General features: G+C 39.8%; 1 protein-coding gene across 6 annotated transcripts in view; it reads right to left on the reverse strand.

Annotated features, from left to right (window-relative positions):
- Positions 1-24,310, reverse strand: part of sulf2b (sulfatase 2b) — a 544,470-nt gene that overhangs the window by 410,007 nt on the left and 110,153 nt on the right. For 5 of the 6 annotated variants that reach the window (XR_015522636.1, XM_087305153.1, XM_087305144.1 and 2 more), the window contains 2 exons: positions 8,147-8,274; positions 610-873 (listed from right to left, as the gene is read on the reverse strand). The gene's annotated coding sequence lies outside the window, so the exon portion shown is untranslated. Of the gene's footprint in view, positions 1-609; positions 874-8,146; positions 8,275-11,101; positions 11,217-24,310 lie in introns of those variants that run through there. The other variant, XM_087305163.1, reaches the window with a different exon arrangement.

The raw sequence follows: 24,310 nt of genomic DNA on the forward strand, positions 1-24,310 counted from the left end.
AAAATGAAGGTATCATAAGGATGAAAGCTTCATTTTTAACAGTGTGCTTTTTCTTTACAATTGCATAAATGCAGATAGTGTTAAGATGGACAGATTAATTAATAAACCATTATCCATAAATGCTAAATAAACTTAACTTTGTCTAGTGTAAATAGGGTCATGACAGATAGAATAAACAAAAAATGGATCAACACATGAAGAATAAAAAAAAATGAGCCTAGAAGAAGTGGAGTATAAACCGCACAGAGGAAGAGCCTTTGGCTTTGCAATAGAGCCAGTCTGGACTCAAGCATCTTCACTGGCGTACACCCACATACACTTCCTGCACAGGCCTCTGTCTCCAGTGGCACAGTTAATACCACCACGCACTGCTGAGGACATCGCATGTGTAGGAAAAACTAATGCAAATGAGGCTGGAAAAAGCCAATGTTTATGATGGATGGAGATTTGACAGTAGGGAGAAGAAAAAGGAAAGAGGGAGAGAGGAAAGAGAAACAATCTGGAGTGATGTGAACTGTGTCAGTGTTTGCAGTGCCATGCTGTTCCCAGCTCAGTTCAGCTTCCCAACTCATGCTGATAAAGATCTGTAAGTGGAGGAGGATGACTGACCTTAAATCAGTGCCTCCAGGGGACCTCAATCAATGCAGACATGACTACCAAGGTTCAGACTGGGTCAGCAGTGGGGGTACAACTGTTTTCTGAAGCGGCCCGGCTGGGATGGGTTCACTGGGTTTATCCATTCCTTAGCACTTGAGACCTTGCTTTGGGTAAACAGACTCTCACTCGCTCTCTCCTGACTGCGTGCAAGTGGACTATGCAGGAAGGGATTTATTCGCCAAGTGCTCTTCACGATGCCTTTGGTCTGTAGTGGCCCTGAACACATCGTGCCACAAAAAAAAAAAAAAAAAAAAGCATTATGGGTAAGGGCTATTGAAAGGAAGGAGAATTATGCAAAACTCTGAGAAACAAAAAACAGAACGCCAGAGGGAAAAAGGTTGAACAAGTTCATAGTCTTATCTTTTTTCATCAGCTTCACCACAAGAAGCTAAACTCATAGCCTGGAGATCTTAGTTTCAATTCCTGCTACAAATGTCTTGCGCTTTAAATGATGACTGATTTCACTTCTGCTTTTCAAACTGTGGTACAATAGTTTTGCTAAATCTTCACAGTGGTCTGACTCACAAACACAAAAAGCAATAGTGACATTTAAGAGAATTAAAATTCCTTCAACAAAAAAAGACCTGACAGGACAATCAGTCCTTGAAACAATGCTCAATAACAAAAGTTGTATATTTACCAAAGCTGTATAGTTCACCCTGAAAAAAAAATTATGTTATTAAATATTCACCTTCATGTCGTTTTAGCCTCAGTGACCTTCATCCATATTCAGAGCTCATTAAGATATTTTAGATTAAGGCCCCATTTACACTAATATGTTTTAGTTTTAAAACTGCATTTAGAACAAAAAGCATCCATCTAGCATTTCTAAAAAGATCTTTGTCCAAACTACACCACTGAAAACACATATCAATTGACCATACACACACTGCAGCGTATGTGGACGTCTGAGCCAGGGTAGTCAGTGGGTGCTTTGAGCACAGAACCCCCGGTGAGAGCAGCGCACTTTGGACATTTTATCAAGGATCTTCTGCTGGATCTGATTCCACTATTGTACTTAAACATGATATTTAATTAATCTTGTCTCTATCTAACAACTGTTTCGTCTTTTGAATTTATTATTTGTTCTCAGGTAACGTGTTTTGGCTGAGCGCAAAGATAAGTTAATATATTAATCAATGTAACCACGTTCATCGATTCTGCATATTGACTGATTGTGTGCCTTTATTTCCAAAATTGTATAAACTTATTGTATGTTATAATAATAATAATAATAATAATAATAATAATAATACCTTTTATTTATAGTCGCCTTTCAGAGCACTCAAGGACACCTTACAGTATGTCACAGGCACATTATAAAAACAAGACAGAAAGGTAATAAAACATACTATTAATCCAAAAAATCATTAAAAGCAATACTAAACAAAAAAGTTTTAACCTGGGATTTAAAATTGGAGATAGAGTCCACCTGACGAATATCTAACTTCAGGGAACTCCATAACTGTAATGCTATGCAGCTAAAGCCCTGCCACCAAATGTTTTCATCTTAAAATTTGGAACTGACAACAGTTCAGCTGCAGAAGATCTCAGTGAGCGCCGAGGAGTGTACCAGTGAAGAAGATCAGAGACGAAATGGGGTGCAAAGTTGTGAAGAGCTTTGTAAGTGATAAAATAATTCTGTATTGTGCACAATAAAAAAACAGGAAGCCAATGCAAGTGAAAGAGAATTGGAGTTATGTGTTCAGAAGCACGCGAGCGGATGACTACCCTAGCTGCTGAGTTTTGGATGTAATCTCTGTGAAGTTGGTGAAGTGGTTAAGAGGGATACCAGATAGTAGGTAATTGCAATAATCAATCCTTGATGTAACCAAAGCATGTACAAGCACTTTAGCTCTTTGTTGGGATAGTGAAGGGCGAAGTCTTGCAATGTTACGCAAGTGAAAAAAAGCAGATCGTGAAATATTACTAATATGTGTATTAAACGTAAGCATAACATCTAAAATAACCCCAAGACTTTTAACATGAGGTGTAAAATTTACTGTAGAATTATTGATAGATATAGTAAAGGATTGAGCTTTGGATAAAACAGATTTAGAGCCAACCAGAAGGGCTTCAGTTTTACTGGCATTTAACTTTAATATCTCGCATACATTAGGTAAGGGGGCGGGGGGATGAGATGGAGCATTCTTAGTAGACATATAAACCAGCAGAGGGCATCATCAGCGATTCCTATTGAGGCCAGTCGATCCAGTAATATTGAATGAATAATGGTATCGAAAGCAACGGTAATATCCAAAAAAATAAGTCTAGACAAACAGCTAGAATCAGCAGCTAAGAGAAGATCATTAACAACCTTAGTGAGGGCTATTTCTGTGCTGTGTTTGGGGTGGAATCCAGACTGAAAGTGCCCATATATATTATTAGTAAGCAGATGTGAGGGAAGTTGAGCTGCTACTCTTTCCAGTATTTTGGAAACAAAGGGAAGGTTGGCAATTGGCCTAAAATTGTTTAGATCATTGGGATCTGCACCAGTATTTTTAAGTATTGGAGTGATAGAGACTATTTTTAAAGATGAAGCAACGGTAGCAGTAGATAGTGAAGAACAGACAATAGATGTTATGAAGGATGAGAGTGAATTAATACAGGACTTAACTAGAATAGTCAGTAGGGGTTTAAGTGAACAGGTGGAAGTCTTAGATTTCATAATCTCCTTAGTAATAAAATCAACCGTGGGCAGTTCAAAATTAGAAACAGTGTTTACTGACCAATCAACTGGAATATGATCATAATCATTATCATAAGAAGATAAAACAGATGTAAGCAATCCTTGATGAATTTGATCAATCTTGGCACAGAGAAAGTTGGAGTAAGGAACACAGTGAGTTGGGTCAAGTGAAAGAGAGTCATGTGACCTCAACAGTTTACCAACAGTACAGAACAGGATCCTAGAGTTCGAGTGTCCAGTGTTAATAAGAATCGAGTAGTAAACTGATTTTGCTCTTTGTATTGTAGTCTTGTAAGTGGCAAGATGGTCAGAATAACTCTGCTTATGGACTTCATGACCAGATTTTTTTCAGAGTCTTTCCAGGTGACGCCCTAAAGCTTTTTGATGCCGCAGTTCAGGAGTAAACCAGGGAGAGGGGTTGGTATAAGATACGGTCCGAGTTCTCATAGAGGCCACAGTATCCAATATTTGAGACAGGCTATTATTATAAAAGTGCATCAAGTCAGAAGTAGAAGTGGAGATACAATGATTGACAGAATAGTTTATCATTTCATCAAGGATATTATCATCAATGTTCTAGATATTTCGGAAAGAGACAGAGCGTGAAGGTTTTACTCTTCCCAGAGAGAGAGACATAAAAAAGTACAGACTTATGATCTGAAATTAGATGATGAGTTACAGACATATTGTTTGGGGCAACACCAGAACAGCATACAAGATCAAGAATATGCCCCTTGGAATGTGTAGGAAAAGTAACATATTGGATAAGGTCAGCACTGTCCAGGATCAATTTAAAATCATTATAAAGGGCATCGGAGGTGTTATTAAAATGAATATTAAAAACACCAATAAACAAAATATTTGAAGATAGAGTACAAATATAAGTAAAAAAATCAAAAAGCTCACTGAAAAAGATTCATAGCAGATAGTTTTGGTGGTCGATAAATTACAACTAAAATAGTAGTAGTTGAACCTTTAAGTAATGCAACCAAAACTTCAAAGGATGTGGGCTCTACTATCTGTATAAGGCTAATTTTAAAATGGTCAAGGTAAATAGTGCAAGACCACCCCCTTTGCCAGTATTACAGGGCTTACACATATTTATAACCAGGCGGTATGGTTTGATTCAGAATTAAATTGGCTTCAGCCAAGTCTCAGTGAGGCACATAAAATCTGTATTTTTGGTCTTTGATAAGCTCATGTATAATATTATTGAGTGATCGAACGTTAAAAAGCATAAAACAAACAGTTGTCATGTGATCTGATCTAGGCAACGAAGAAAGGAGATTATGGTCAACACACCTCTTGACGACTCTAGACTGTCTTGTATTAGACCAGAAAGACCGAATTATGGCATTACTGTCAGAGCTGATAGATCGAATATTCCGACAAGAGCTGCGGTGTATGTATTTCGGCCTCGGCCGGCGGATGAGGTCCGGATGGCTCAGAAGTGGTAGCACAGGATGTAAGGTTGCAGACCTGAGTTTGTAGAGATCTCCCACCGAATACATCAGACGAGGGGTTATACCAATCACAGCACAGCAGAGAAGGATCCACAGGAACAGGGTGTGCAGCCACATGTTGTAATCCAAAAAAATGTGTAATCTGAGGGTTAGTGAGGATGTGGACATGGGCTGGAGAAGTTAATGGTATGCGGGAAACCAGACAGTGATCACAGCAATCACAGAGTCCAGGATGATCACAGAGTCCACAAAGATCAATGCCCCAGATTCAGAGTTCAGATCAAAAATAAAACATTCCAATAAAATATTAGGGTAAAAAAGTAAACACAGTGAGCAGCGGCACCCAAGACGCGCCAGCGTTTGCCAGCGTTATACTTTTATAATGGCCATTATTAATAATTAAAACTGATATTAAACAAAAAAGACAAGATGAAAGGAGGTATCCTTTTCCCTACTCACTTCCCTAAACCCAACCAACAATTTTCAAAAGGAATCGAGAAAAAGAAAAGCCCTCATCTGATTTTACCTTGTTTTCAGATTTTACCACATTCTTACCCTGTTATTTACTTATTTTTATTTTTTGGCTTTGTCTTACACCCTTTCTGTAACCGTTCTTCACCGGACTCGATCCCTGATGTCGTGGTCAACTCCTCTCTGCATTTCAAGTCCACCGAAGTAGATGGCGAGCTAACGGGGCAAAGTGGTTACAGCCAAAAAGCCGTTCATACAGAGGTAAGTGGTCAGCTGGTGAGCACGAAAAAGAGTGGCATCAAACTGTCCTGTAGCGTATGTTTATGCAGCCATACATACCTCTGGCGACATAATTCACTCTCTTCAGAAATGTATAAAGAGCTACATTTTCAGAAAAAAAATAAATAAATTAATTAAAACTTTATTTTGTAACACAACAGAGGAGCATTTTTAAAATCATGCAGGTTTTCTCCTCTCCCATTAGCTATCGCTAGTTGACCTGCAATGCATTCTGGGATAGTTGCGCTAAGCAAGGTTGCACAAGTCACCTCTTGATGCATCCTTGGCAAAAGTTGCAGAACAAGTACACATCTGTTTCACGAGAACAGAAGCACGCAAGTACAGACAATAACCCACATTGTGAAACAGCCATTCAATATACATTAACTTGTGGAGTCAAGATGTGCAAAATATGGGACCCCCCTACTTCTTCATCACCTTTATATTAGGCTAAAGGAGAATTATATTTTATTAGTTAGAGCCTACAATACGGTCTCCAAATCACTTCTTTTAATTCTTGGAAGGTCAGCCACTGCTGGGAATGAGCATCATGACGTCCACAGTTGTGAATGACATCAACACACCCCATAAAAACCAGACGTTCCCTCTTCCCTACGAGAGCCACTTTTTGTAACAGTTATTTTTTTATTAACAGACTCCACGCTAATGGAAGAGCCTTGTTGTAGCAAAATAGGCCATGTCACAACGTTCCTCTTCTAGGCTCAGAGCAGAGCTAAAGATAAATCCATTAGGATGGAGCAATACTAACAGCGAGAGAGAGAGAGGAGTGAAAGAGATGATGTACACCAATGGAAAAAGAAGAAAAAAACAGCAAGCAACAGAGACAAGCAAAAAAGGGAAGAAACTAGAGTAACTAGACTTCTGTGCCTTTCTGCTATGTCCTTTTCTTCATCCATGGCTGAATTGGATAGAAAAGCAAGGCATTCATCAGTGTTTGCTCCAGCTTGCTTTTGTGCACGGCTATACTTTAGCCCTGACTGACGGCTCTCGCACAAACCTGACTCTCATGCCCAATGGCTGGGAATTGTAGTCCAATGAGCAGGGGATGATGGGGGTCGTGGGCCAAACATGCTTTCCCACCGTGCTGAAAAGAAGTGCTTGACAGATAGGGTGGCACGGTCACCACAACGACCAATCAAGACAAGGTCATTCATTTGACCTCCACCCTGCCCCCCTCCCATCCTGGCTGGTGGTTAGATCACTAAGCTGTTGACTAATTAATGAGCGTGTTTGTAGTCATGCTAGTTAGGATGGCTTTGACGGGAGCTTGCTGCCTTTGTGAAAGGCGATTTTACAGGCCGCTCTTTTGAGATGTGTTTGCGGATGGCTGGCTGAAAAGACACATGCATACATGCAGCGTAAACACAGGCTGTGATGTGTTTATAATAAACCATTAGCTCAGTGCAGAGAAAGGAGGGATGGTGAGCAACATCCAATCAAACTGTGGTGTGGTTTGAATTGAGATGTCTCATTTTTTGGGGAAAAAATATGCTAATTGTGTTAGTTTTGGAAAATGTTTGTTTGTTTTTGACAAGACATTGTGGTTTGAAGCCACATCTTAATTTGGAGTTACTGAAGAGACCTATTTAGGGGATTTGTATTAACTTTACTTTTTTATTCAACAAGTTAACATTAAATCCATCAAAGTGTTAAGGCAACAATTGGGATTTAAAAAAAAATGTTCTTTAAACTTACTTTAAACTCATTAATTCATTTTTTTTGTTAAGTCAGTTTATTCTTACTTTAAGCTGAATTTTTAAAAGTTTATTAAAAATGTTTCACAGCAGAATGGTTTTCAGCAATTTTTGCTCATTAAATCATCATGGTTCCTGAAGGACAGTATATTGATGCGGAAACTTCAGCTTTGTATCACAGGAATAAATTTAATTAAAATGTTTAAATTTAGATCTCCAGTTTTACGCAATTAATGTGTCACACAAGAACTTTTTAAGCATGTTTATTGGTCATTAAAAGGCTCCTTTAATGAATATCCTCTTTTGTAAGCTGTTTGGACAGAACTGTAGCTGCGTCTCAAATGGCATACTGTAGGCTACACTATGCACTCATGCACTATGTACTTATGCACTTACACACTCAACAGCAAAGTATTTGTATGTAGTGTAGTCCCAAATGGAACACTAATGTTTTTTTACTAAGCGGAAATTCAAACCGTTTCCCTGATGTTGTTTGACAGTTGCCAAATGAGTGAAATAAATAACCACATTCACCATCGGGAGGCGCTATAATCACTCATAGGAGAATTTTGCTTTCACCATCCAAAATAAATAAAGTTATCCAACTTGTGCGCTGATAGCTCCCCCCCCTTCCACTACTTGAGCAAAACTTCTTTGTTGAGTGTGTGAAGTGTCCATCATTCCACACTTAATTTTACCAGCTGAATGAGTGCATCATCCAGGTAATTAATGTGCACTTATTATTTTTAGAGTTTTCAGTTTGAACGCACTACTTACACTATTTATACTACAAAATGGCATAGAACAGTGCATAAGTATGCGATTTGGGACGTAGCTTGTGTGTTGATATAGTTTGTCCATCGTTTAATTACCTGACTGTGACGAGCATCCCTTGAAGCTATCAGCGTTGTCCTGGAGAGGAAAGAGGAACACCTGGGCCTTCTCGTTCCAACTAATCAGCACCAGCTGCAACTCATCCAAGACTGGTTACATAAGTCAACTGAAAGAACAAGAAAGGGAGAAGTATGCAGATGAGACAGAGCAGTAACCCTTATTCTCCTTCTTTTTTTTCCCTCCAGACAGCAGTTGGTGACTGATCGGCTTCCCAGATACACCTTTGAGTGGACATATAAGCCCCATCTGCCAGTCCGGAACCAAGCAGTGGATCTCACACGACTTGCAAGACATTGGCTCTTGGAGAAAGACCCAACGCCGAGTCAGGTAGCGAAACGGGTGGTCATCGACAAACTGCTCCAGGCTCTTCCCCGATCCCATCGACGAGCAGTCAGGATGAGAAACCCCACAACCACCCTGGAGCTCATTGAGGCAATTTAACTGACAGATGTAACCCTACATCGGGAAGGAGGGGAGCGAACGCCGCCTTTTCCCCGGAGGGTGGTCCAGGAGCGATGCGCGACAGAGGGCCCTCAATGACCCGTGTGCAGGCCGACAGCTCCCTCTCCACGGAATGAGCCTATTCCAACCACCCCCTCACAAACCTGGCTGGCAGGCTGCATTGTACACAGAGATCTACCCGAAGGAACCTCAAAAGCCAATGTCATGGTCAACGGAAAACCGTACCGGGCCCTACTAGACTCTGGAAGTGCGGTTAGTCTGGTACGTGCACGGACTTTGGCCCCCTCGGGCTGGGTCGAAGACCTTCCTGCGTATCACCTGTGTCAAGTCCCTGCCCGACATGTAACTATTTCAGCCGGCCCTGATACCTGGCGAGATGAGGTGGGGGTGGTGAGAGATCTGCCAGTGCCCGTGCTCCTTGGGAGAGACTGGCCAGGTTGAGAGCGCCTGCAACCTACCAGCCCCAGATGGAGCCGTCACCATAGACAGCCTAATCGAAAAATTCGTCACCAGCTCGTCCTTCTGGCATCAGACAGCGGATGCCAGAGATGGTGAGTCCCCCTCTCATAATACTAACCTGTTTTATGATGTTTTTCAGCAGGTCCCAGGAGGGGGCTCATTTGCTAAGGAACAACAGGGAGACAATAGGTTGAAACCTTGCTGGACCAAAGTCCGAGAGGAAAAAGAATTGGGTGGCCAATATGGTCCAGCGGATACGGGACCGTTTCCACTGGCCAGGAATGGAGGCAGATAGATAAAGCGGTTCTGTCATGCCTACCCCACCTGCCAACAGACCTCGCTAAGCAGCCCTCTGTGATCATCAATCATCATCAAATGACCACGAATGAGTTTTACAAGTTTAAACCGTTTTTAAAAACAGTGCTTTTTTTGTAATGAATTACAGCAATTTTACCGTCTTTACTTTACTACACTACAACCGCTTGTCAGTACAATTATAAAAAAGATGCTTCAATCTCAATTAGTGGACTTTAAATCAGGTTTGTACATTAACAAAACAAATGTCCATACAGCAGTGAATATTAACATTTATACAACAGTTCTGTCTGGTTCTCAAATCTGATTGGCTGATAGCAGTGATATATTTAAGTAATATCAGCACCCGTACAGCATCTTTACCCTTTGTGTATTACTCCGCCCACAAACAGCCAGCAACAAGCAGACACTACAGATCTAAAGTGTCGTTAGAATCTTTAAAAGATGCTTGCTCAGCTGTTTAACTGTCAGCTTATGATTTGAATCCAACGTGGAAGAAAGTAGTTCCTCATACAAAAGAGTTTTTGAGACTCCCCATGTTTGATTTTGTTTTTATATACACAATTATGCCATCAAACTGTTTTATAAACGCAATATCACACTCTTAGCATTGTGATATGAGTTTATATCGGCACTGGTGGGGGCACTAAGGCACTCGACCTGTGGCCTCGTGCCAACACACGCCTCCCACCAGTGCGGATATACAGCCATTTTGCACTGCTACTCGTGTGATATTGCTCATGTATCCTCTCACATGTATCCAGTGTGTGTGTGTGTGTGTGTGTGTGTGTGTGTGTTTGTGAACTTTGTAAAGACATTGTGTGTGAATCATTGCAAAAAAAGCTTGAACTAACACCAAATCAAATACATCAAATAATCACTAGGAAAGCTCTTACTGTAGTATTTCTCACAAACTTAAAATGAGGTCTGCTTCCTTCAACTCTGTCAATAGCTATGTATCCATCCAAAAATGCAAATTAACTTCATGTGCAAAACTGGATTATCGCATAAAAGACGTGCAAATAAAGCAGCGTTTCCATCCAACAAGTCAAAGCGAACAAAATTGTCCCTTCTTGAATAACTGGCCCCGAATATCAACAGTAAAACCAGTTTTGTAGACTGTAGTGAAATTGTCTGCATTTTTTTTTATAGATGCTTTATCTGTATTAAGACTTTGCATTCCTTTCTGCTTTTATGGTCATAGGTCATGTACAAAAATAATCTAAATTATAAATATTGTCCTCACCAATACATTTTTCTCACATTAAAAGTTAAATAGTTTATAGTTAATGAAATCTACTAGTTAAATATATGATTATTCTTAAAACTATGACTGAGAGAGGATATTTTTGTATGCTGTGGGTCAAAAAAAAAAAAAAACGGCTACAGTTTAAAGCTTGAAAAAGTCTATTTATTCTGTGACCAGCTGTAAACCATGTAAAATCACCTTGCAGCTGGTTTCAACTGGATTTTCCAGCAAGGAAATGTATTTTTATTAGTTGCCATTTAAAATGGAGACAGTCCCTCATATTTTAACACACACACATGCGCACACGCACACACACACACACACACACACACACACACACACACACACACACACACACACACACACACACACACACACACACACACACACACACACACACACACACACACACACACACACACACACACATATTCTTCTATACACTCACATGTGGTGTTGTAGTCTGCTGTGTTCATTCTTTCCAGACCTTTAATAATACACTCATCTTCTGTCTCTGACTGGAAAGACTTGGCTGTTCACACTGAGATGTAAGTCCTACAGTCACACACACACATACACACACACACACAGAGTTTTAATGCCTATTTCTGATAAGACACATCTGTCCTGCCAGGCCTTGATCTGTGAGTCAGATTCAGTAATAATGTCGTTTACTGGAAGTCCAGAACAAACTGCCAGAAGATTGACGTCATTACAGTAATTGTGTATACGTCCGTAACTCTGTGTTTCTTCAGGATGCTTTCTGTGAACTCTCTTAAAACACACTTTATTTTGATGTTCCCCTTAACTCATTTGTTGACTATAAGTTACAATGCAACTACATGCCAAATGATTCTCCTTACAGTTTTAGTAGACTGTAAGGTTGGAGTTAGGGTTAGTGTAAGTAGACATGTACTTCCCAAGTCTTATGGTCAGATGAATGTCTGCTGGTGGAGCAATGTCAGAAGATATTAAGCAAACAGCTGACTAATACTGAATATAAAATGTAAATATAAATAATAAATATATGGTTATACATCTATAAATATTAGTGCTGTCAAAATGACTGCGTTTTTTTTTTTTTTTTTTTTTTTTGGCCATGGTGTGTTCAACATGCAAAGAAATATGGATAAGACCAAGAAAGCACTTTTTGGCAAGTTTCAGTATAAAATAATTAATGTCGCATCACCAGGCTCTCCAGAGTTTTATGCAATTTTGGGTGTTTCATTTTTAACTTTCGACTTCTGTTTTAATAGAATTTGATACTGCATGGCGAATGGAAAGAAAAACTTCTGCATTTTGTGACTCGGTGGTCCTTTAAGGTAATCAAAAATCGCTGCTTACATGGTAGACTCTTAATAAGAGTATTATCTTAATTATTTTAAAATCAGATAATTGGTGTCTTATGTAAATGTACTCAGAACGAAGGGAAGGGAGTCCCTGAAGGGAGTTGCTCCGGCTGCCCTGTCCTGCGTGCATAGTGTGTGTCTGTGTCAGGCTTGTGCACAGAGCACAAACCCTTACAGGGGCAGATGCTCAACGTGATTGAAAAGTGAAGAGCAAGGGGCTCTTGAGAGGGGCACCTCAGCCAATGAGGGCAGAGGGGCAGTGGCTTTAGCCACCGGGCCACCCCCCCTGTGCACGGCCCTGGGGCATCATGTATCAACGCTGCGTACGCACAAAAACTTTGCGTACGCCAGGTTTCACGCTCAGAATCGCTCACGTTTGGATTTACTAATGATGAACTGAATGTGCGCAGCTCCACGCCAGCTTTATGGCTGGCGTACGCACATTTTTTGTGCGTGTCTGTTTTATTTCCATTGGCGACTCCTAGAGGCAGTTGTGTTAAATTCCTCTCTACAAAGTGTCTGAGCCTTGCAATGGCAGCTGTATGAGACGGGTTCATCTAGCAGGTATATAAGGTTTCCATACCATACAGTTGACCAGCTAAACATTAAAGCACAATTTGCAGCGGTCGCCTGTTTTCCCAATGTAATCTGAGCTACCTACAGCACGCATATTGCTATAAAGACACATCTGAAGATGAATTTGTATGCGTGAATCAGAAACATTTCCATTCAATAAATGTGCAAATAAAATATGATGCACAAACTTATTAATGATTTCTACTTGTCTTTCTCGTGATAAATAGTAGGCAAAATCTGATATGTAGCGGGGGAAAAAAGAAGAGTTCATGAGACGCTGGATTCGAACCGAGTTCATGCTCGAATGTGTCAAAACATGTTGACATGCGTCTTACGAGCTGCGCCACTGAGACTGTTAAGGGTACTGCAACATTTTACACCTATAAACCACACTATTTCTTTTTTTTAATTCACTCAGTGCGATGTTCAGACTCAACTGTGTTAACTGCATCAGCTAAACTCTCCCACTCTATTTTTTTTTTTTTTGTTAATTCTGGAGAACAAACTTGCAAATAACAACGCTTTTCTCCGGTCTACCTCCGAAAGCAGCACCTCCAATTCAAAGTTTTTCTTTTTTTGCTTGCTTTTGCCTTTGCTTTTTCGTTGGGTTTTGGCAAAGAAGAGACATTACCATATTCATACGGGGGAGGAGGCAAGGAGGGGTTTTGTGCTCGTGCATGTTGCGCTCAGTTTCACGTTCATTCGGATGTACAAAAGAATATGCGTGGGATTCGGCGTACGCAATGTTTCATACAACTAAATTTTTTTCTGCGTACGCAATGTTTTAGTATGATTTCCACGCAAGTCTTCGTACATGAGGCCCCTGGTCTGTGTGCACGAGCGTGCGTTTCTTAGCAACAAACGTCATTGTTTAGCCAGTAAATCAAAAAGTTATGAATTGCTGTGAGATTGCGTTGCAATCTTAACTCACATCATTCAAAAGAAAAGGTCCACATTGTCCCACGATAATGTCAACAGACTAGACTGTCTTAGCAAATGAATGAATGTAAAGGAGGACTAAGCAAAATTGGTTTTACATATATAATTAATGTTCTCAACTCACAGCAACACAACTGTACAATGAGTACAATTGTTTGAATTCAATACTTTATTATTTATATTATAATTTTCTAACTTCCATATTTGCAATGTCTGTATTTTGGCCTTTTTTTTTTTTTTTTTTTTGCAGTCCACTTAGTATCCAACTTGGAAATCATTTTTTTCTTTATTGTGATTGATTGTTTTAAAATTCAAATGGTATAGACATGCCTGTGTTTTAATTCTGTAATAAATATGGTTGTCAAGTCAGGATCTTCATGGTTTATTGTGGGTTTGTTGTTTACATGAAGAAATCTGTGTTACAAGTTAAAAAAAAAAATTCTAATAAACAATTATATTTTGAATTTAAATAGTTTTTGTCTTGCACTTAAATAAATTTGACATTTTAATAGCAAAAATGACAAGTTTCAGTCTTTTAAATGTGATTAATCGCGATTTATTAAAAAAAGTGTGATTAATTAGTTAATTTATTTTAATTGATTGACAGAACTAATATATATATATATAATTATTATTAATATTATTATTATTATTTTGTTGTTGTTTTTGCAATAAAATATTTTAACAAGGCACTACGCAAATAATCATATACAATAATATAAACACAATAAGATACCGATATGGCCAACAAATACAATCATCAACCACGTTATTAGGTACAGCTCACTAGGTCCAGTGAGTTCCAGCTAATAAAAAGGCAACAGTAACTTCATGACTACAATGTACCCATCATCTGATGGCTACTTCCAGCAGAATAACACGCCATTTCATAAAGCACAAATCATCTCAGACTGGATTCTTGAACATGACAATAACGTCACTGTACTCAAATGGCCATGGCTGTGCAGCTGACAAATCTGCAGCCACCGCATGATGCTCCCATGTCAATATGGACCAAAATATATGAAGAATATATTCCAGTACCTTGTTAAATCTATGCCACGAAGAATTGAGGCAGTTCTGAAGGCAAAAGGTCCAACCTAGTATTAGTTAGGCAGGGCTCGAAATTGCGACCATTTTTGGAATGCATCTCTGCATTTGAAACGGGAAACGCAGCACTCAGAAATGGTTTAAAACAGTTGTCATGTCAACTTGCTGCAGTAAACAAAGTCAAATCTGTAATGCTCTCCCCGCATTCGCGCTCTTCTTATTGGCCCACTGCTCTAGCACTGAAATATCAGCTGTCAATCACTTCAATGCCTTCTGGCTTGGGATGACAGAGAGTGCTACTATCGCGAAAATGTAAAGCGCTGAAGATGAGAATAAAGGTAACACTGACTAATTTTGTCTTAGAAACCATCTAGTTACAAATAATGACACATCTTAGTAGTGATCATGTGCTGAATGTTAATCCACCATCTACACTTTTCGAAGAGTGGATAAAAGACTTCCATTGGCTTCAAGTCCGCTATGAAAAGTCTGTGGGATAAAATTTTCAGTTAACTGCGTGCCACATCTAGCACGAGAGCTTCTGTTTAATCCTTCATTTAATCGCCAGATGCTGTCCGCCGTGCAAGTGACAGCTATATGTCAAATTTAACACCACGTACACCATCGCAAACTGGCTTACACTGAGTAAACTAATATCGCTACTCATGAAGGCCGGTATGGCTATTAACATGACGTATGCAAATAACAGGGTACAGTACAGGTCAAAAGCATCAGTGTAATATCAGACGCCACTCGTGAGAATAGTGCAGCTGTATCATAAACAGACCAGCAGAGCTGTCTTCAGGGACAAAAATCTTAGAGATACTGAATCGAGAGGCTCGAAGGGATCTGCGCGTAAACTCGTGAGAACGAGGGCGAGATCCCAAGAGGGCATGAGAGGGAGGCGGGATGGATTCATTCGCCTAGCACCCCTGAGGAACCGGATGATGAGGTTGTGCTTTCCCACGGTGCCGCCAGCTACCGCGTTATGATAAGCGGAGATGGCGGCCACGTAAACCTTGAGAGTGGAGGGCGACAGCCTGCTGTCCAGCTTCTCTTAGAGGAAAGAGAGCACAATACTGATCTGGCAATTTCGGGGGTCTTCTCTGCGAGAGACGCACCATTCAGTAAATAGACTCCACTTCAGGGCGTAGGCGCGCCTCGTGGAGGGGGCTCTAGCCTGAGTGATGGTATTAACCACTGCACTCGGTAGGTTACCTTCTTCCTCGTGTCTAGGGACCACAAGTGGAGGTTCCAAAGATCGGGGCGAGGGTGCCAGATGGTGCCTTGTCCCTGAGAGAGTAGTCGCGAGGAGGGAGAGCTCTGATAACCAGGTCCGGTTGGAACAGAGGGGCGCAACTAGCAGAACCTGTTCCTCGTCCTCCCTGACCTTCCCTGCCGAGAGAGCCCTCGGTCAGGGAAAAAAACAACTGGCAATGAGCGTTCTCGGGGAAAGCAAAAAGATCGATCTGGGCCTCCCCGAATCGCGCACATATCAGCTGGACAGACTCGGGGTGGAGTCTCCATTCTCCAGGGCGTAAGGCTGCCGTGAGAGCGCATCGGCTGCATGGTTGAGCATGCCTGGAACGTGAATGGCGCGCAACGATTTCAGCCGCAGGTGACTACAGAGGAGCAGACGGCGGGCGAGCTGAGACATGCGGCGAGAGCGCATACCCCCCATGCGGTTGATATACGCCACCGTCACCGTGCTGTCCGCCCTGACCAGCATGTGTCGCTGCTCCAGCACTGGTAAAAAGCGGTGGAGAGCGAGGAACTCTGCCAACAGCTCTAGGCGATTGATATGTCAATGCAACTGGGCACCCTTCCACAGGCCTGCAGTTGCATGCCTGCGACACACGGCCCCCCAACCCGTGTTGGAAGCATCTGTTGAAACAACAACATAGCTGGACACCTGTCCTAGAGGCACACCGGCCTGTAGGAACGAGGGGTCGTTCCAAGGGCTGAGGGCGCGGCGACACAGCACAGTAACAGAGACCCGGTGTGTGCCCGCGTGCCATGCACGTCTTGGGACCCGATCGTGAAGACAGTGCTGAAGTGGTCTCATATGGAGCAATCCGAGCGGCGTGACGGCGGCTGCGGATGCCATATGTCCCAGGAGCCTCTGAAAGAACTTCAGTGGGACCACTAGTTTGCTGTCGAGCTCTCTCAGACAGTTCAGCAACAGGCGAGCGCGTTCCTCGGAGAGGAGCGCTACCATGGTGATCGAGTCCAGCTCCATCCCGAGAAAAGAGATCCTCTGCACGGGGGCGAGTTTGCTCTTTTGCTTTTCTTCTCGGTTGACCTGAAGCCCCAGTAGGCGGAGATGCCGAAGCACCTTGTCCCTGTGCATAATCAATTGCTCCCGCGAGTGGGCTAAAATCAGCCAGTCGTCGAGATAATTGAGTATGCGGATGCCCGCGAGCCGAAGGGGTGCTAAGGCACCCTCCGCGAGTTTGGTGAAGACCAGCGGAGACAGAGAGAGCCCGAAGGGGAGGACCTTGTACTGCCACGCTCGACCTTTGAACGCAAACCGCAGAAATTGGCGCAGAAATTGGAGACATGGAAATACGCTTCCTTGAGGTCTATGGCTGCAAACCAATCCCGAGGACGAACGCATAGGAGAATGCGCCTCTGCGTGAGCATTCTGAACGGTAGCTTGTGGAGGGCAGCAATCTCCTCTCGCAAGATGGGGGCGGACAGGGGGTTGACCCTGGTGAAATACACGCCCGTGAACTTGGGGGGCCGTTTGGCGAACTGAATCGCGTAACCGAGTCTGATTGTGCATATGAGCCACCATGAGGGGCTGGCCCGCGCTAACCAGGCAGGCAGAGCCCTCGCTAATGGAGTCATCGCTACAATCGCTGACGTACCAGCGGTGGGGCAGCGCAGAGTGAGTGTGCTGATCCGTAAAAAGGATGGCGTTTGCTCGCTCCAGGTGTGCTTATATGCTGGGATAATTGGCAATGAAGCACACAAGTGCAAGCTTACGCTGCCAATTCATTGCATTCATTGGCCCGTTCAATACTCTTTCAGACAAGCGGCTTCTGAACCGAATCCTTCCCATACGTGGATTTTCAATATCAAATCCACTGTATAGCACTTCCATTCCCCAACCGAAGGGGAACCTAAGTTTATAAGTAAGTTCTGCACAGAGTATTAACACACAAACTGAGCACTTCAGTTTCACTCTTTATTTCTGTCTTTACTGCGCAGTGAATAACTGTTCCTGCTCAAATGGACGCACAGCATATCTGATGCTTTATGAACTCTGTAACCACACCAGCTTCATGTTTCACTCAGACTTTCAGAGCGTCTCATAATAATAATTTGAATCACAAATTATGAGTCACATAATTTGAATCACAAATCTGAGAAGACTCATAATACCATGAAAATCTGACATGTAACTACATGTAAATCATATTCTTTGTTGTCAGGTCTTCTGTATTGGGTTGGAATAACGAAACATTCAAATTAATAGGATTGAATGTTTGACTGATGTTTTTCAAATAGTTTCATTTTATGATTCAATAATGCCACATAAGACTGTTAAAAGATGTATTTTTTGTGAATAAATGTGCACACAAACATATAATTAAAAATGAGAACAATCACAATTAATTTATTCATTTTCTTTTCGCTTTAGTCCCTTTATTTATCTGGGGTCACCACAGCGGAACAAACCACCCACTTATCCAGCATTTGTTTTATGCAGTGGATGCCCTTCCAGCTACAACCCATCCCATGGGAAACATGCCTCTGTACCGCATGCCTTTAGACTGTGGGGGAAACCGGAGCACCTGGAGGAAACCCACACGAACGCACGGAGAACATGCACACTCCACACAGAAACGCCAACTGACCCATCCGAGGTTCGAACCAGTGACCTTCTTGCTGTGAGGTGACAGCACTACCTACTGCGCCACTGCTTTCCTTCAACAATCACAATATCTGTGAGAAAATTAACAAGTAAATATTTTTTCCTAAAACACAAAACTCAAAGATGTTTCAGAACTATCCTAAAAATTATTATTGTTATTTGCATATGTCAGTAAACAGAAGAGGTGTTTCTGGAAGCGTGCAAATGTCACATCCATTTGATTTTCACAAAAAGAAAAAAGTCAACAATCTTTTATAGACAACCTACAGTAAGACATCTGGTCTTGTTTTTAAGCAGTACATATACACTCAACGGCCACTTTATTAGTTACACCTTACTAGTAGGCTTCCAGGTTGGACCCACTTTTGCTTTAGAAATGCCTTAATCCTACATGGCATAGATTCAACAATATACTAGAAATATTCGTCAGAAATATTCCTTTGCAAATTTAAGCAGTTGGACACGTGTACCTAATAAAGTGGCCGGTGAGTGTATAATTAGCATACATGTTTAAATGCATGCATGCAAAAATACAGCAATAGTAAAACTAAAGTTATGAACTATTGTTAAATACTAAATTAATAAAATTATTAGTTAAAATGTTGTAATAAGTCAAATTTTCGAACATAAGATACAGGATTCAAAATTTTCAAAAATCATAAAAAGCTTACCAATTCAGCTTAAAAAAAAATCTTACCAATTCCACAAACTGAGATAATTATAAAATTTCCTAAATAAGCCTCTGCATTTTCAATTGTAAATTATAAGACTTTTTATTTGTGACCTCAAAAAAAAAAAATTATGAAACATATTTATTACTGTATTTTACACAGTTTTTCCAACAGTACATTTATAAATTAACACATTTTTATTGTAGATTTTAACTGTCTCTTACCATTAACATTATGACTTTTTAATGTGCAAAACCCTTATTTAATTTTTGTTAAAAATATTCATTCATTCTTTAATTTTCTTTTTAACTTAGTCTCTTTATTAATCGGGGTAACCACAGTGGATTGAACCGCCAACTTATCCAGCATATGTCTTAAGCAGCAGATGCCCTTCCAGCTCAAACCATCACTGAGAAACTATTAAAAATATTTAAAAATGTAATTTATTTCTGGTTTTCAATGCAGATTTTTCACCACCCTTGCGTCCACCCAGTCTTGTGTCAAATGACCCTTTAGAAATCATTATAAAATGCCAACAACAAAGTTGTATTAATAATTTTATAATATTTTTCATATAAATTACATTTAATATTATACTAATCAAAGTTTTAGCTTTAGAATAGCCTACAGTTGAAACCATTTTAGTAATAAGATTAATGAAAGAATACTTATTAAAATCTTGATGAATACAGAAATGAACAGATCTGTAAAAGCTGTGCTGCAAGCAGAGTCTAAGTGGAGAGACTTTCTTATAAGAGAATGTGTGGAGATGAATAGAAATGCAATGAATGAAAAACGTATTATTAAAGCACCTTACACTTTAATATGCTTTGTCTCCATGGAGACTGATCACCAAGTCTGAAATACATCACCTGTGCCCTCAGATGTGTAGACAACCGGACACAGACCTGTTTCTATTGTTTTACACACACACACACACACACACACACACGTATGTAAAACAGCCGTTCTGAGGCATAGCTCAGCTGCCAAACGCTCATCCACAGTGACTTGTCATTAAATGTTTCTGAACAGCGATCACGCTTTGCAGATGTGGAACATTAAACGTTGGGAATTCAAGCAAAGCAACACTCCCTCCTCTCGCTCTGCACCAAACGTCAGTTTCTCTTGTTGCAACATGACGGTGCATACGCCCTGCGTGAGAGCAGATGTATTAGATACAGGTCACAGACGGGTTGAGAAAGCACTCTTGTATGAAGCATTGGGGAAACGCTGTGCTGACAACTTTGGCTTATACATGACAACGTCTTTATCTAGATATTTTCTTTGTCGATTATGCAACAACTATTTAAAAGAAAACACACACACACACACACACACACACACACACACACACACAAAACAGTGGGTTCAGATTTGAGTTACACTGCTAGACTTTGCCATAATTTTACAGTTATTTACTGCAAAAACACCCAGTAAAACACCACATACATTATTTACAGTTCACTACTGTAATTTGCAGTGCATTGTGGGTCATATTAGGAATGTGCAGTATTCTACTATAATCTTTGCAATCAAGTACTGCTACTGTAGTTAAAGACAAAAATGAAACAATTTGACAAATTGAAACAAAATGAAAAATTTGTCACTTGTTTGGAACTTATTCAGTTCAATACTAAAATAAAAGATAAAGTGTAAAATGTAAATACTGTAAAAATACTGTAAAAAAGATTAAAATGTTGTGAAGAGCATTTTACCTTAAAAAGAAGTTGCGTTAAGTTTACATAACATGAAATTGCGTTAAGGCCCTGCTACTATTAAACACATTTACAGATAAGTTACTGTAATGGGGCAGTTGCATTAACTTGCTGGCAAAAGCGCAGCCAGTAAATTACCACAACAATAAAATAAAATGTCTAACAGGCAGAACAGATTTTATTTTATGCTAAATTAAACAAGGTTGTAAGGAATATCAGAGTTCTTGGCGAACAAGATGGTGAATATAATTTAACTATCATTCAAAAGCTTGGGGTTGATAGTATTTAGTTTTTTTAAAGAGGTCTCTTACATCTTTCACTCATCTAGGCTACATTTTCAGACATACTGGGAAATTTTATTACAATAAAAAAAGTTTTCTATGTATATATATTTTAAAAATAGAATGTTCAGCATCCTTACTTTTGTCTAACATGAGCGTGTCATGTGGTCTTTCAGAAATCATTATAGCAGACCGATCAAAATCTGTCTTGAAAAGGTGCATGCCATTTCTTACGTGAGAAGGTCCCAATGCCACATCACTATCACATGTGGCATCAAAGTACGTATTTCAAGTTTATTTTTCGACAACTCCAGTTTCACAAATTTAAAAACAAAAAATTCACTTTTTATGCCATCAGTATTTTACTGCAGTCGTCTTTTTTGCTAAATAATTTGTTTATAAAGGCTAGATTGTGCGCATAGGTTTATTTTGGACATTTTTCATACTGATTTATTACTGTATTCAGCTGCATAACATATTCAGATCATTTTTAATAAATTACTCAAATATCAACTAAAATATAAGTCTTACAGGCTTTTAATTTAATAGTCATCTTTGATCACATCATCCTGCTGATTTTTTTTTCTAGTTTTTTTTTTTTTAAATATGCTGAAAGTAAACCACTTTTTAGCATCATCAAACAAGAAATGGAACAGTATTTAAATACCATTTCAATGTCTAGCCTAACATCAGTGATGTTAAAACTTTGTTTAAACTTTTTGATATTTAACTAATAATTGTCTTATTATTAAAAAGTTTTTACAGGCTTTTTTTTGTTTTATTTGTAGTTTAACTATTTTTTTACTATTGTAATAAATAAATAAATAAATAAATAAATATGGATCACAACACTACTAACTAGCCCCATAATGTCCAATTTGCACTTCGATCATTTTGATTGAAAGTCGAAACAACCTAATATGATGAACTGATGCTCAGGAAGCAAATTTATTTTGTCCTTTTAATGGATTTAATATTTATATATAAAAAAAATAAAAACTCAATTGTTTGAATGATAGTGTGTAGGGTTGTGTCAATAGACAATGTCATTGCCCCTCGCCGATGGCCGATTGACATCGCAATGCTGAGCCGTCATCGCCGATTCTCCACCACGTCCTGTTGCAAAACTGCTCATGAAAAATGCACACTTAGGCCCTGTTTACACGAATACGTCTTAGTTTTAAAATGGCATTTTAGAACGAAAATGATTCACATGCACACTTGCTTTCATTTAGCATTTCTGCCCGCTGAATATGCACATCACACACACACACACACACACACACACACACTCCAGAGAGCAGTGCACGTCGGATAGGTCCTTATCAAGGATGTATTGCTGGATCACATCTCACTATAGTTGTTAACTGTGATATTTACTTAATCTTATCTCTATCTAACAACTCTTCTGTCTTTTGAATCTATCAGGAAACGTGTCAGCATCAGTACACAGCTTCAATCTTTCGCTTTCATGCTTGTACTTAGTACTCAGATACTGTTGGTTGTGCACCTTTTTTACCAGCCAAGTATGTCGATGCCATTATAAAGACACAGATCACTCTGCCTATTCATGCCAGAGTCCCACGGAAAAAGTAATAGAGGTGGTAATTTGTGTGTAACTTATCTTATTTGTTTATCATTTTGTTATGGGTAAAACAAAGACCATGCGGGTCAGGTAATTAAAACAGTAGGCAACAAATAATTAATTCATTATGAATAAATAATTTATTCATAAACAGGGCTTGACATTAACTATTTTATCACCAGCCACTGTGGCAAGTAGATTTACAACCTTACTAGCCACCTGCCATTTTCACTAGCCCCAATTTTGTTGCTTGGAAAATATATTTTGTATTAATAAATGTGACTTTGACATGCTAAAATGACTTGATTTAGATGTTGACTTGTTCACATGTCTCATTATTTATCACACTGTTTGTGTGTGAGCTTGCTCACTGTGCATGAGCAAATGGCTTCTGTCGCATTGCAATTGGTTTTTATTTCACATGACTTTTGTTAGGGCTCAAAATTAAAGACTTACCAAATTTATCTCTGACCACACGAAAAAAAAAATATATATATATATATGTCTTACCCACATATTTTAAATGTGTCAAAACAAGCAATAGCTGTAAACATGGACTTTTTATTCGACAAAACTTTTCTTTTTTTTTTTTAAATTGACATTTAAAAAGATCTATTGCCATGTATCTAAAATATGCACAGTAATCTGTCCTGGCTAAAGGTCTCAGATCAGCGGTTACATTTAATCTCATATTAAAGCAATGTTATTTGCAAAGGATGATAATTAAACTATATTAACAAAATAACTGTAAGCAAAAGAAAGCAGGTAAAACATATCACAAGTGCCTGAGAATAATTACCGCTACTGCTGCTTGCAAAAGGTCTGCTGCTTACACGAGCATCGCTTTTTTTGTCTAGTCTATGTCAAAGAGAACTGATCGCATGAGTTGCATTTCCTCTACACACGGTGGTTTTGCGAAAGTAAACGGGAGCGCACGCACTTTTTAACAGTCGCGCCCCTCATATCACCTGTGCACGCAAGTAATCATCCGCTCAAAAGGTATTCACCTGCTTTTGCTCGCGCGAACACAGTTATTTTTGTCAGTCATGCTACTTCTCCATTCTAAGATCATATTTGCACGCATATAGGGCCATCCTTATTGTTGAAACCTGCTTTAAGTAAACTACAATGTAAGAATTATTTCCAACCCGCCAAAGTGGCTAGTGGGAGCGGCTGTCTAACCTGCCATTTGGCGGGTTGGCGGGTGTTAATATAAAGCCCTGTTCATGAATAAATAATTCACCTCCGCCTATGTCGATGATGCCATTGTCCATCGTGATGTTTCACATTAGACATCGTTTGATGCCAAACTGGTCGACATTGCCAACCCTATAGTGTGCATTGTAGTATCTGTGAAACTCAACTGGTTTGGCTATGAGACCCACATTATCTATGGTCTTTCCATGTTTATATTAGGCAGAGATGCCCAAAGTAGGGCCCGTAGACCCAAGTTGTTATAAGTAATAAGTTAAAAAAAAATAAAAAAAATGAATCAGTCAATATAAAGCAATGTTTACTAGTTATTTCTAAACAATTTTAAATAAACTAGAAAATTACCCAACTCCGTTTAGCTCCGGCCCACTAGCCTCAAGTCTGATTTTTGGCACT

The sequence above is a fragment of the Danio rerio genome, chromosome 23 (assembly GCF_052040795.2).
Source record: "Danio rerio strain M-AB ecotype USA chromosome 23, GRCz13ab, whole genome shotgun sequence".
Lineage (NCBI taxonomy): Eukaryota > Metazoa > Chordata > Actinopteri > Cypriniformes > Danionidae > Danio > Danio rerio.